Source organism: Somniosus microcephalus, chromosome 12 (assembly GCF_052327205.1).
Source record: "Somniosus microcephalus isolate GS21.2 chromosome 12, FLI_Smic_1.0, whole genome shotgun sequence".
NCBI lineage: Eukaryota > Metazoa > Chordata > Chondrichthyes > Squaliformes > Somniosidae > Somniosus > Somniosus microcephalus.
This window is the reverse complement of record NC_140998.1, coordinates 222,659,346-222,674,102: the sequence shown is the minus strand read 5'-3', so window position 1 is coordinate 222,674,102 and position 14,757 is coordinate 222,659,346.

Here is a 14,757-nt window from a genome sequence, read left to right as displayed (position 1 = left end):
AGTGTGTGTGGAACCTGTACTCCAGTGAGAGTCAGTGAGTGTGGGACCCGTACCCCAGTGAGAGTGGGACCCGTACCCCAGTGAGAGTCAGTGTGTGTGGAACCCGTACCCCAGTGAGAGTCAGTTTGTGTGGAACCCGTACCCCAGTGAGAGTCAGTGTGTGTGGAACCCGTACCCCAGTTAGAGTCAGTGTGTGTGGAACCCGTACCCCAGTGAGAGTCCGTGTGTGTGGAACACGTACCCCAGTGAGAGTGAGTGTCTGTGGAACCCGTACCCCAGTGAGAGTCAGTGTGTGTGGGACCCGTACCCCAGTGAGAGTCAGTGTGTGTGTACCCCGTACCCCAGTGAGAGTCAGTGTGTGTGGAACCACTACCCCAGTGAGAGTCAGTGTGTGTGGAACCCGTACCCCAGTGAGAGTCAGTGTGTGTGGAACCCGTACCCCAGTGAGAGTCAGTGTGTGTGGAACCCGTACCCCAGTGAGAGTCAGTGTGTGTGTGTCCCGTACCCCAGTGAGAGTCAGTGTGTGTGGCCCGTACCCCAGTGAGAGTCAGTGTGTGTGGAACCCGTACCCAAGTCAGATTCAGTATGTGTGGGACCCGTACCCCAGTGAGAGTCAGTTTGTGTGGAACCCATTCCCCAGTGAGAGTCAGTGTGTGTGGAACCCGTACCCCAGTGAGAGTCAGTGTGTGTGTGGAACCCGTACCACAGTGAGAGTCAGTGTGTGTGGGACCCGTACACCAGTGAGAGTCAGTGTGTGTGGAACCCGTACCCCATTGAGAGTCAGTGTGTGTGGAACCCGTACCCCAGTGAGAGTCAGTGTGTGTGGAACCCGCACCCCAGTGAGAGTCAGTGTGTGTGGAACCTGTACCCCAGTGAGTGTCAATGTGTGTGGAACCCGTACCCCAGTGAGAGTCAGTGTGTGTGGAACCCGTACCCCAATGAGAGTCAGTGTGCGTGGTACCTTTACCCCAGTGAGAGTCAGTGCTTGTGGGACACGTACCCCAGTGAGAGTCAGTGTGTGTGGAACCCATACCCCAGTGAGAGTCAGTGTGTGTGGAACCCGTACCCCAGTGAGAGTCAGTGTGTGTGGGACCCATACCCCAGTGAGAGTCAGTGTGTGTGGAACCCGTACTCCAGTGAGAGTCAGCGTGTGTCGAACCCGTACCCCAGTGAGAGTCAGTGTGTGTGGAACCCGTACCCCAGTGAGAGTCAGTGTGTGTGGGACCCATACCCCAGTGAGAGTCAGTGTGTTTGGAACCCGTACCCCAGTGAGAGTCAGTGTGTGTGGAACCCGTACCCCAGTGAGAGTCAGTGTGTGTGGAACCCGTACCCCAGTGAGAGTCAGTGTGTGTGGAACCCGTACCCCAGTGAGAGTCAGTGTGTGTGGAACCCGTACCCCAGTGAGAGGCAGTGTGTGTGGAACCAGTACCCCAGTGAGAGTCAGTGTGTATGGAACCCGTACCCCAGTGAGAGTCAGTATGTGTGGGACCCGTACCCCAGTGAGAGTCAGTGTGTGTGGAAACCGTACCCCAGTGAGAGTCAGTGTGTGTGGGATCCGTACCCCAGTGAGAGTCAGTGTGTGTGGAACCCGTACCCCAGTGAGTCAGCGTTTGTGGGACCCGTACCCCAGTGAGAGTCAGTCTGTGTGTGACCCGTACCCCAGTGAGAGTCAGTTTGTGTGGGACCCATACCCCAGTGAGAGTCCGTGTGTGTGGAAAACGTACCCCAGTGAGAGTCAATGTGTGTGGAACCCATACCCCAGTAAGAGTCAGTGTGTGTGGAACTCGTACCCCAGTGAGAGTCAGTGTGTGTGGAACCCATACCCCAGTGAGAGTCAGTGTGTGTCGAACCCGTACCCCAGTGAGAGTCAGTGTGTGTGGAACCAGTACTCCAGTGAGAGTCAGTGTGTGTGGAACCAGTACCCCAGTGAGAGTCAGTGTGTGTGGAACCCATACCCCAGTGAGAGTCCGTGTGTGTGGAACACATACCCCAGTGAGAGTCAGTGTGTCTGGAACCCGTAACCCAGTGAGAGTCAGTGTGTGTGGAACCCGTACCCCAGTGAGAGTCAGTGTGTGTGGAACCCGTAACCCAGTGAGAGTCCGTGTGTGTGGAACACGTACCCCAGTGAGAGTCAGTGTGTGTGGAACCCGTACTCCAGTGAGAGTCAGTGTGTGTGGAACCCGTACCCCAGTGAGTCAGCGTTTGTGGGACCCGTACCCCAGTGAGAGTCAGTCTGTGTGTGACCCGTACCCCAGTGAGAGTCAGTTTGTGTGGGACCCATACCCCAGTGAGAGTCCGTGTGTGTGGAAAACGTACCCCAGTGAGAGTCAATGTGTGTGGAACCCATACCCCAGTGAGAGTCAGTGTGTGTGGAACCCGTACCCCAGTGAGAGTCAGTGTGTGTGGAACCCATACCCCAGTGAGAGTCAGTGTGTGTCGAACCCGTACCCCAGTGAGAGTCAGTGTGTGTGGAACCAGTATCCCAGTGAGAGTCAGTGTGTGTGGAACCAGTACCCCAGTGAGAGTCAGTGTGTGTGGAACCCATACCCCAGTGAGAGTCCGTGTGTGTGGAACACGTACCCCAGTGAGAGTCAGTGTGTGTGGAACCCGTACCCCAGTGAGAGTCAGTGTGTGTGGAACCCGTAACCCAGTGAGAGTCCGTGTGTGTGGAACACGTACCCCAGTGAGAGTCAGTGTGTGTGGAACCCGTACTCCAGTGAGAGTCAGTGTGTGTGGGACCCGTACCCCAGTGAGAGTGGGACCCGTACACCAGTGAGAGTCAGTGTGTGTGGAACCCGTACCCCAGTGATAGTCAGTGTGTGTGGAACCCGTACCCCAGTGAGAGTCAGTGTGTGTGGAAACTGTTGTGTATGTAACCGTTTACCTTTAAGGGAACTATAGAATGTAACCGTTCACCTTTAAGAGCACTACTTTAGGGTGGCACTATCTATTGGCTCATGTATACTGTAATACCGATAGTGACCACACCAGTATATAAGGGTTGTGATACGTTAACTAGGGCAGAAATCGCCCAGACCTCTGAATAGTAAAGACCTGTTTTGTTTGTACTCCTAAAGTCTCTGAAGTTATTTACTGCACAACTTACAGACTTTACAATGGCGACGAGGCCGATCGTACCCTGCGGCAACAGTAGTTCCTAAGCAACTAAGGAGCGTCGAAGTGAGGCACCCGCCCTCGTCGTTCTGCTGGGTGAAAACTCGAGGCTGCAGCGATAGCAAAGAGGAAGATTTTGGCATTGAAAACTTCCATCTGCAACAGGCACTGACGGTCCCTTCTGCCACAGTGAGGAGCGAGCCGATCGACAAGAGAGGCAAGGCTGCCACGGACTGTGAGTAAGGGAACAGTAAAAGAAAATAAGGAAAGAGTAAAACCAGAGGATAAGGGCGGTACACTCGACCACGGTCGAGGGGGAAAGGAGCCAGACAAAGTCGGGTCCAGAGGCGCTGAGACCGGGAGCAGGCCGGGTGAGACAGAGCCGAGAAATCGGGAATTGGCCGAGAGCCAGTTCAGAGGCTGTAACTGTCCGCCGTCATCGGGGGTACCCGGAGCCGGTTGCCTGCCGCGGGAAGGAGAGCGCTGAAGCCGACGCGCGGGCTGGGGATCTGAAAGCCAGCGGAGAGCGCTGAAGCCGACGCGCGGGCTGGGGATCTGAAAACCAGCGGAGAGCGCTGAAGCCGACGCGCGGGCTGGGGGTCTGAAAGCCAGCGGAGAGCGCTGAAGCCGACGCACAGGCTGGGGACCGGTAGCCAGCGGCCGTCGCCCGCGGGGGAAAGTGTACCCCTCCCGCCAGGGGAAGAAGCGGGAAACCGCCATTGCCGTGGGCGGGGAGAACAGAAAAGCGCGGGGAAAACCGCCATTAAAGTGGGCGGGGAGAGCCGAGAAGCGCGGGAAAGCCGCCATTTTTCGCGGGAAAACCGCTGAAGAAGAAGGAAGAAGCGGGAAACCGCCAACTTGGAAATTATTAAGAATTTCAGGAAAGTAATAAGATTTTTCAGAAAGGCTGGTGTGTTCTCAAGAAGAGAGAAGAAAATTAATTAGAATTTTCAGAAACAAGAAATAAGTAAAGCAATACTTGTGGTGTTCTCAAGAAGAGAGAAGAAAATTAATTAGAATTTTCAGAAACAAGAAATAAGTAAAGCAATACTTGTGGTCTCAAGAAGAGAAGAAAATTTATAATAAGTAAAGAAATACTTGTGCTGTTCTCGGAAAGAGAAGAAGATGCCTAAGCGAGGAAATATTAATGATTTTAATGCTGAAATAGAAGACAGGGCCACGTATGGGGAACGCATAGGAATATATTGCGTAGCCATATACGCCAAGGCAATAACTTTGTTAAATTCGATGGGAGCAAAAACATACGGGCTCTTGAAACATCTAATAGCACCAGTTAAACCAGTGGACCAGACCTTCGAAGAGATCGTAGCAGTGCTGAAGGATCAAATTACTGCAAGCATTTCCAAATGCTACCGTTGTGGAAAGACAACGCACGACCAGAATCAGTGCTGGTTTAAGAATCAAGAGTGCAGGAAATGTGGCAAACTGGGTCACATCGCGAAGGTATGCAGGTCCAGAAAGAAGACCAACAAACAAAGGAAGCCACCACCACAAGAAAAGTACAACAAGGTGCATCAGGTGGCTGAAAAGAGTTCAGACGAACAAAATTCAGACTCAGACCCAAACAGCCAGGAGTTGGATAGTCTGAGAATCCACAATGTGGGTAAAGTAACTGGTCTACAGACGATCTGGGTCACACTAAAAATAGCTGGAGTCCAAGTACGAATGGAGCTGGACACGGGATCAGCTGTATCAGTCATCAACCAAAAGGACTACCACCGACTATTCTCTCACATACCCTTAAGAAATACCAAGTTCGTATTACAGACGTACACGGGGCATCGCGTATACCCCATGGGGAAAATAAGAGTCAAGGTGAGAGATAGAGGTAAAGTACACCCAAGAATGAATTTGTACGTACTACCTGAGGGAGGACCACCACTTCTAGGACGGGAGTGGATCAAGAAAATAGACATGGAATGGCACTACCGACAAGCAATGACGAGTGAGGACTCGGTGCAGACAAGCAGCTCAGACTCTGAGCCGGAAGACGATAAGTCCAGCTTATGTATGAAAAACAAGGTTAACATTAACTCACAGACTAAGGTTGGAAAATCGATGGCGTGCATAAAGACAGAGAATTCTGAGTCTGTTCAAGCTACAGACATATGCATTACGGAGGAACACCGGGCTCGAACTCAACGCTATTTCAAAGTACAACAACAATTAGAACAATTAAGTTACCGCCTCGTACAAGAGATGAAAACAATGAAAAAGTTCTATGACACCGAATGGGAGAGTCTGGAAAGACAACAGAACCTACTGGCTCAAGCAGAGAGCGACCATAGAGCCATCGTGACCAATTACCGATCACATCTCCCTGATGATGTTCAGGGGTTAGAATATTTGCATGATCTAGAGATACAGCAGAAGGGCAAATCACGCTGCACTGAGGATTTTGTTCTGCAATTAGAGACGGAGCTAGTGCAGGCAAAGTTAAGAGAAGTTGAATCACAGGGTGCTCTTAAGGAGATGCAGAAACAAATCTTGGACATGGAAAAGAGAAACGCTTCTTTACCTGATGAGAATAATGTGGCCATGTTGCAAGAGGAGCTTATAGGGGCGAAACTGAAAGAAGCTAAGCAAAGGATGTTGGAACTTGAAACGCAGAACCAAATCAGCGGTAATCAGCTATGTCAAGCAGAGAAGGAGTGCAAGGGTCTACATGAGAAGGTGCAATATCTCTCAGCCCAAAATAAGGGACTACTCACTCAGTTAAATGAAAGTAAACGGGAAATGGCTGAGATGGACTGCAAGAATAAAGAAGAGTTGATGGCAGTGAGACTTCGAGAGGCAGATAGCATAGCAGCCTTGGCTGAACTCCAACAGGAAATTGCGAAAGAAACAAATGAAGAGGAATCTTCAGGAAGCCAGGATTTTATTCCAGTTCTTCTCTACGATTCCTTACAAGCAGAGTGCGAGAAGTTGAAAAAACAGTATGAACAGGCCCAGACTACAATTCTGGAGGGGGTTAACTCAGCAACCTCCGAAAAGCTAGTTTCGTTGGAAGTATATGAGCAACTAAAGGTTGAACATGAGCAAGAAGTCCAAAGGCTGCAGGAAATTCTTGAGGAGCTCAGGGCCAAGACAGACTCATCGGTAGAAGTTCCATACATAGATGAGGATGTAGAGGTGAAAGACATGGCAGAACTCATAAAAATATGGAAGGAAGCCCAAGACAAATATGAGGCGGCAATTACCGAGGTTGACCGACTTGAAGAACAGTTTCAACTGGGAATGGGCCCTGAACATGAGCTAGAGAGCATCGAGGCGCAACTTCTCCAAGCACTGGAAGCCAAAGTACAAGAGGAAGAGAAGATGAAAGCATTGGAGAAAATGATGGATGAAATGGAGGAGTACGCTGAATTACGTCCAGGGGAACAGGAGAATGGGGAAACAGCTACTTCAGTAGAAGGATTAAATAGCCTGATAACGAAATCCCTGAAGGAAGGGAAAGGATTGAACGCACAAATGAGGCCAGGAGGGAAGGAAGGGCAGACATCCGAGGAAGAGCAGGATGAATATGATTGCTTGAAGAAGGGTTTTGACCTGTTGAGTGACACCGAATGTTATGAGGATGTGGTCTGCCCAAATTGTGATGGGAACTCCCAAAGTGCTGAAATCCTGAGGAAGCACTTAAGGTCTAAGGAACATAGAGAGTTGGTGGCGCTACAGATGGCAGCCGGGAAAAGAGCTCGGAGAGTTTCAAAAAGGCAGAAAAGAAAAAGAAGAAGCAGAAAATAATAACTGTTTAAAATATTATTACTTCTACTACCTCAGTCCGAACACTACGAAAGGTGCTAAATTTGTAACAAAAATCCAGGGACATTATCAAGACAGCCAGTGGGTTGTATAAGTCCGCACTGCTGGTTCAACAGGACGAAAGTACAAGCTGTTTAAAAAAAAAAAAAAAAGGCTATGGAGGATGCTGTCTGGAACGAATTAATACCAGAGACTGAATTTATGAACTGTTCCCACAGAGACTGAACCTGTAAACTAATTCCACTGAGAGTATGTTTGTAAACTGTTATATGACGTTGACTCCATTGAGAGTATATCTGTAAATTGTTATATGACGTTGACTCCATCGAGAGTATATCTGCAAACTGTTTATATAAAGTTGAAGATTGTATGTTTAACGGGATTCTGTAAGTAATAAGCTAGGAAGGGAGGAGTGTTGTGTATGTAACCGTTTACCTTTAAGGGAACTATAGAATGTAACCGTTCGCCTTTAAGAGCACTACTTTAGGGTGGCACTATCTATTGGCTCATGTATACTGTAATACCGATAGTGACCACACCAGTATATAAGGGTTGTGATACGTTAACTAGGGCAGAAATCGCCCAGACCTCTGAATAGTAAAGACCTGTTTTGTTTGTACTCCTAAAGTCTCTGAAGTTATTCACTGCACAACTTACAGACTTTACAGAAACCGTACCCCAGTGAGAGTCAGTGTGTGTGGGACCCGTGCCCCAGTGAGAGTCAGTGTGTGTGGAACCCGTACCCCAGTGAGTCAGTGTTTGTGGAACCCGTACCCCAGTGAGAGTCAGTGTGTGTAGAACCCGTATCCCAGTGAGAGTCAGTGTGTGTGGAACCCGTACCCCAGTGAGAGTCAGTGTGTGTGGAACCCGTACCGCAGTGAGAGTCAGTGTGTGTGGAACCCGTACCCCAGTGAGAGTCAGTGTCTGTGGAACCCGTACCCCAGTGAGAGTCAGTGTGTGTGGAACCCGTACCCCAGTGAGAGTCAGTGTGTGTGGAACCAGTACCCCAGTGAGTGTTGGTGTGTGTGGAACCCGTACCCCAGTGAGAGTCAGCGTGTGTGGAACCCGTACCCCAGTTAGAGTCAGTGTGTGTCGAACCCGTACCCCAGTGAGAGTCAGTGTGTGTGGAACCCGTACCCCAGTGAGAGTCAGTGTGTGTGGAACCCGTACCCCAGTGAGAGTCATTGCCTGTGGGTCACTGAGGACTGTTCTCTCCACTATTGGGATTGGATGTGTCAATTTTGATGATCTGAAATACGGCGCAAGGAGCAATTCCATTTTAATCGCCGATTGTTTTGCTGTTCTTTTCCCTGATCTCTTCTGCCCTGAACTTCAGAAATAATCTGCAGATGAATTCCTGTAAGTACAAGGTTGCTTCATGTCGAGCACAGACTGGGGCAGCAATACACGGGATTAGTGAGAGCGCAGGGATACTCCTCCAACACACTCCATCCAAATCCAACTCTCTCCGCTCACCCTGCCCTGTCTCACACCCCTCATTCACTCTCCGGGAGGTGCTGAACTCACTGGCATCTCACCATAGTGTGGACCCAGAGAGTGAGTGTCAGCCCAGTATTCAAAGACCAGCAATTCGCTCTCTCCCTCGTCACTCCGTCTCTGTCTCTCTGTCTCTCTCTCTGTCTCTCTCTCTCTCTCTCTCTGGTAACTCTCTCTCTCTGTCTCTCTCTCTGTCTCTGTCTCTCTCTCTCTGTCTCTTTCTCTGTCTCTCTCTGTCTCTGTCTCTCTCTCTCTGTCTCTTTCTCTGTCTCTCTCTCTCTCTCTCTCTGGTAACTCTCTCTCTCTGTCTCTCTCTCTGTCTCTCTCTCTCTCTGGTAACTCTCTCTGTCTCCTCTCTCTGTCTCTCTCCAATTCCAATTCCAATTCAAATGCTTTATTGGCATGAAAGTTTACAGAGAACCATATTGCCAAATCTTACATAGCAAAAAGGTACAGTTTTCCAACATTCTGTAGGTGTCAATCGATTTGACATTTGTTGGGTACATACAATATTACTTTTAAACAATATTAATTTTAAACAGTCTTTGTACTTCATTTGGTACGTTCAATATTAATTTTTAACAGTCTTAATTTTAAACAGTCCTCAGGTTGTGACATGTTGTTACATATTTGGCCCCAAGGTATGGTCTGTCTCCTTCTCCTAGGACTAATCTCAATTTTGACAGGTCATCCAATTCCTTGAAATCTGGGGTTGTTTGGCTTAGCTTGTTGAATAATATGTTTCTTGATGTGTTGAATTTTTCGCATTTTAGGAGGAAATGCATCTCTGTTTCAACCTCGCCGGCCAGACATTGATCGCATATTCTATTCTCTCTAGGCTGCCAGGATTTCTTGTATCTGCCTTTTTCAATTTCCAGTTGGTGGTCGCTTAGTCTGTACCTGGTGAGGGTCTGTCTCTGTTTTGTGTCCCTGATGGTCGTGAGGTAGTCTGCCAGTTTATATTCTCTTTTTAGGGCCCGGTAACATTCTAATCTGCTTTGGCTTTCAGTTATTTTGTTCCAATGTTCCAGGTAGGTTTATTTGCATTTTTTAATGATTTGGTTCACTCGGATTAGTGTTTGGACGGCTGTGTTGGTCTGGGGCTGGTCAGGGTCCGGCTGAGTACTTAGTTTCAGTAGCAGCTGACTCAGGGGACTCTTTTCTGGGTTTAGCTCTTGGGTCTGAAAGGCTTTGAAATGAAGGGTGTCTGGGGAGCTAGATTTGAGGTGATTTAGGAAGTTTAGTGCTCGTTTTTGGATGTTTATTATCAGTGGGTATCTGCCTAGTTCGGCTCTGCATGCATTTGTTGGCGTTTTTCTTTGGGTGCGAAGGATGCTTCGGCAGAATTCTGCATGTAGGGCTTCTATTGTGTGTTTTTCCCATTTAGTGTAGCTTTGGTGATTTAGCGGGCCCCATACTTCACTACCGTACAGTGCAATGGGCAGGATTATGCTGTCAAATATTTTGAGCCAGATTTTGATTGGGATTTGGATGTTGTAGAATTTTCTTTTTATTGCATATAGGGCTCTTCGTGCTTTTTCTTTTAGTGCATTCACTGCTATGCTGAAGCTCCCTGATGCTGTAATAGTTAGACCAAGGTAGGTGTAGCTCATAGTGTGTCCTATAGTGGTATCACTGAGGGTAAACTGGTATTTGTTTTCCTGACATCTGGGCCTTTTTTGAAAAATCATGATGTTGGTTTTCTTTAGATTTACTGTTAGAGCCCAATTTTGGCAGTATTTGTCGAGTAGGTCTAGTTGTTGCTGTAATCCCTGTTCTGTGGGAGACAGCAGAACCAGGTCGTCCGCATAGAACAGGGATTTCACTTCTCCATCCAGGAGACGGAGACCTGGTGACTCGCTTTGCTCCAGCATGTCTGCTAATTCATTTATGTATATGTTGAACAGGGTCGGGCTCAAATTGCAGCCCTGCCGGACGCCTCTTCTCTGGGTGAAGAAATCGGTGCGTTTGTCTCCAATTTTGACCCCGCATTTGTTTTTCAGATACATTGATTTAATAAGGTCATAGACTTTGCCCCCTATTCCACACTGAAGAAGTTTATAATAGAGCCCTTCGTGCCATATAGAGTCAAAGGCTTTCTTGAAGTCGATGAAACAGGCGAATATTTTCCCATTTTTTGTTTGGTGTATATGTTTTTCAATGAGGGTGTGAAGGGTATAGATATGGTCGGCGGTGCGGTGTTTTGGAAGAAAGCCTATTTGGTTTTTTCTGAGGATATTATGTTTGTTAAGAAAATCAAGTAATCTACTATTTAGAATACTGCAGAATAACTTCCCTAGACAACTGTTGACACAGATGCCGCGGTAGTTATTTGGGTCTGATTTGTTTCCACTTTTATATATGGGGGAGATTAGTCCTTGGCACCAGATATCGGGAAAACAGCCTGAACGTAATATGATGTTGAATAATTTGAGTACCGCACCCTGCATCTCCATATTGCTGAACTTGAGCATTTCATTTTTGATGTTGTCTGGGCCACAGGCTTTCTTTAGGTGGAGAGATTTTGTTTTTGTGGCCAGTTCTTTCCATGTGATTGGGGAGTCTAGAGGGTTTTGGTTGTCTTTAATTGTTGCTTCTAATGTGTGGAGTTTTTCTGTGACCTGATGTTGACTTGGGTTTGTTTCGTTTATTGGGATGTCTTTGTAGAGGTTTTCAAAATGTGTTCTCCAGATGTCGCCATCTTGGATTGGTAATGCTTGCAATTGTGTTGTACTCAGGTTATTCCACATTTCCCAGAATTGTTTTGGATTGGTGGAGTTTTCAATTTCTTCGAGTATTTTGTGGGTATAGTTTTGTGTTTTGTTCCTAATGGTGTGTTTATATCTTTTGAGGGTTTCATTGTATCTAGTACGTAGGTCCGGATTGTTTGGTTGGCGATGCTTTTGGTTTGATATTTTTCTCAGGTCTTTTCTGGCATTTTTGCATTCGTGGTCAAACCATTTCTTATTTTTATTTTGTCTTTTGTGACGCTTCCTCTTCTGTTTCACAAGGTCGGCTTTTACAGCTGCCTCATGGAAGATCATATTTATATCCTCTATGGCCATGTTTACACCATCTCTGGTGATCTCGTATGGGTTTTCTTTAAATTTTGATATTTTACTTGTGAGATCAGGTGACTTTAGTGCTGTGATGAATTTTTCTCCACTGTCTGGGGCCCATCTGTATGTCTGGTTTATTTTATGGAGCTTACTGGGTTCTTTTTTTGTGTCTGTAGTTTGGGCAGAAAGTTTAAGGTACATATTTATTTGGTTATGGTCTGAGAGGGGGGATTGCTGCCTGACAGTGAATGAGTTGATATCGCAGGGGTCCAGGTCAGTGATTGTATAGTCCACCACACTAGACCCAAGAGTTGAGGAGTATGTGAGTCTCCCTAGGGAGTCCCCTCTGAACCTACCGTTAACTATGTACAGGCCTAAGGCTCGGCAGAGTTGCACTGCCTCCCTACCGCTTTTATTTCTTTCACGATCAAGGTTGTTCCGATTTGCGATGGCTGGTGTGACATCTAAAGGGGTCTGGCCAAACACATGGTTGTTTCCCTGTGGGTCTATGAAGTCAGGTTCACAACCGGTCCTTGCATTTAGGTCCCCACATATTATCACCTTTCCTTGGGCCTGGAAATGGCTGATTTCCATGTGGAGAGTATCAAATAACTCCTCTTCGAAATATGGCGATTCTATTGGAGGTATGTAGATCGCACATAAGTAAACATCTTTTTTTGCTATTCCTATATTTTTATCTAGTTTTAGCCATACGTGTGATTTTCCCTGTTTTACCGGTGAGATGTGTTTGTCCAGTTCTCCCTTATACCACACCAATATTCCCCCGGAGGTTCTGCCCTTGCGTGTTTTCGTGTTCTTTACTGAGGGCACAATGATTTCATGGTACATTGGAGGACAGTGGGTCGGCACGTCCTTTTGGCACCATGTTTCTGTTAACACAATTATATCAATGTCTTTTATAGCTTTTAGGAATTCAGGGTCTGTACTCTTCATCCCAAAAGTTGAGGAGCGGAGGCCCTGGATATTCCAGCAGCTTATGTGGAAAGAACGCATTTATATAGTTCAATAAAACGAAATAAAATGGACCTATTTTGTGGGATGAGTGTGGAAACACTATTTTCTATAATGCTAAATGATGATTTAGTATAAATTTCATGAGGCATGCACATATATCTATCTAATAATAGTAATAATACTGATCAATAATGATAATGATAAATAACAATATTAATAATTTCTCCGGCTTTCTATCAGGCTGTTCAGCATCGTCATGATCTTTCTCAGTTCTTGGTCTACAGTCTGTGGTCTAGAGGGGGGTCTTGGGTCAGGTATAAAAGCACGGTTCTGTTGTTGGTTTTGTAAAGGGGGGTGGGGGACATTGGTGGTCCTGTTTGGGCTCCCAATGGTAGAGGGGGTGGGAGGGCTGCGTCTTTTGGCAGTGTTTATGAGGTTTCTTGCGAAGACCCACATCTGCTGTTTGAGTAGATGTATTTCGTCATAGAGGTCCCTTGTGTTGATGTTTGGATGATGGGCCAGGGAGACGTTGGGGAGGACAGAACATCTCGTGTCGATCTCCCTGTTGGTGTTGTGGATTATATAGGCTGGGGTGTCCTTTCTGGGCAGTAGTGTGGAGATCACGATCCGCGCCTCGGGGAATTCCCTGCTGGCCTTTTCCGCCATCCTGCTCACCGCCCTAGCAGTGCCTTCCTGTAGGGTGCGTAGGTCGTTCGTGCCTGTGTGGATCACAATCCATTTGGGGCTTCCAAGGGATTCTTTGTTCAGGATCTTCATTGCTTGGTCTGTGTTGCTGCACCATTTTTTCAGGACTTGATGGTCTGGGAACAGCCTCTGGGGGTCCAGAAACTTTCCGTTGGAGTCGGTCAGCAGGACCGCCTGAGGGGCTGGTTTTTCAGACTGGGTAACAGTAGTCTGGGTAGGACTCGCCTGGTGGCTGGTTGTTGGCTGGGTTTCTGGGATATGTTGTGTGGCAGGAGCAGGGTTTGGGGCTTTCGGTGTGTCCTCGTTTGGGGGGGTATCTGTCGGTTTTTGTGTTCCTGTGTGTGAGGACTGGGTAGCAGTAGTCTGGGCATGATTCGACTGAGGGCTGGTTGGAGCGGGGTTTGTGGCTTTCGGTGTGTCGTCGTGTGGGGTGGCATCCGGCGGGTTCTGTGTCCTTGTGTGTGTTGTTTTTGTGTCCTCAGGTTTTTGGACCTTAAGAGGTTTGTGTTGCCTGCTGAGCCTTTCTACGGTCTCCTTCGTTTTGTTTAGTTGAGTACGGAGTTCTTTGATCTCATTTCTTTGCTCCTCTATGGTCTTTGTCATCTTGTGGATGGTGGACTCGTGTTCCGTTTTTAGCTGTTTGAATTCCTCCTTCAGATTCTTGGCCAGTGTTTCTCTGTATTCGTTGAAATCAAGTTCTAGTTTGGCCAGATTCTCTTTCATCATTTTGTTTTCGTTGAGAGGTGTAGGGGGGGTGGAGATGGACAGGGAGGTGTTTTCCTCTGCTGGTCTCTCTTCTTCTTCCTCCACTTGGTTCTCATCATCCTCTGTTCGACTCTCTTTTGCTTCCTGTCCATTGGTCCTCTTTGTGTCTGCCTTAGTTTTCAACTGGGGGAATTCCTTTTCGAAGGAGTCCAGATTTTCCACATTCCCCTGTATCATGATCTTTCTATTTTTGTTGTAGTAGCTTATGGTTAGCAGGGGGTCATCTTTATCTAGGTTTCCATCTTTACATATTTTCAGTCTGCCTCCACTGCCAATACCTTCACTGGAGACGTATGCGTAGTGTTTTTGTAAAGTCTCCTTCCAGGAGGTGACGTATTCGGTGTAGAATATGAGGTTGTTCTTCAGCTTAGTCCCTTTGTGTGTGGTATAGTCAACGTAGAGGATCTCTGGGTTATTTTTTAGTGTTGTGTACTTGTATTTATCCTTTGCTTTATTTTTTGTGCATTGCTCAGGATATATCATTTCCCTGCTCATTGTAGTCGTTTGTTTTTTGTCTCAGATAGATATCTTTTTTTTCCTCTTTTTTGTGTCGTGTTCCACCTTAGCCCACTTTTAGGTCCAAAATTGGGAGTTTTTCAGGGGTTCATCTTTGATATAGCTGTTCTTAAAGGTTTATCTTTCTCTTTCTCTCACAGGATCTTGGTTCGGGTAGTTTATCGTTTCTCTCGGGTTTCTATTCCTTTTCCTCGCGGGTTTGTTGTTCTTTTTTCAGGTTTTTTCGAACTAAATTTAAATAAAATTAAACTTTTTCCGAACTAACTTTAACTAAAATGAAACTCTCTCTGGTAACTCTCTCTGTCTCTCTCTCTCTCTCTCTCTCTGGTAACTCTCTCTGTCT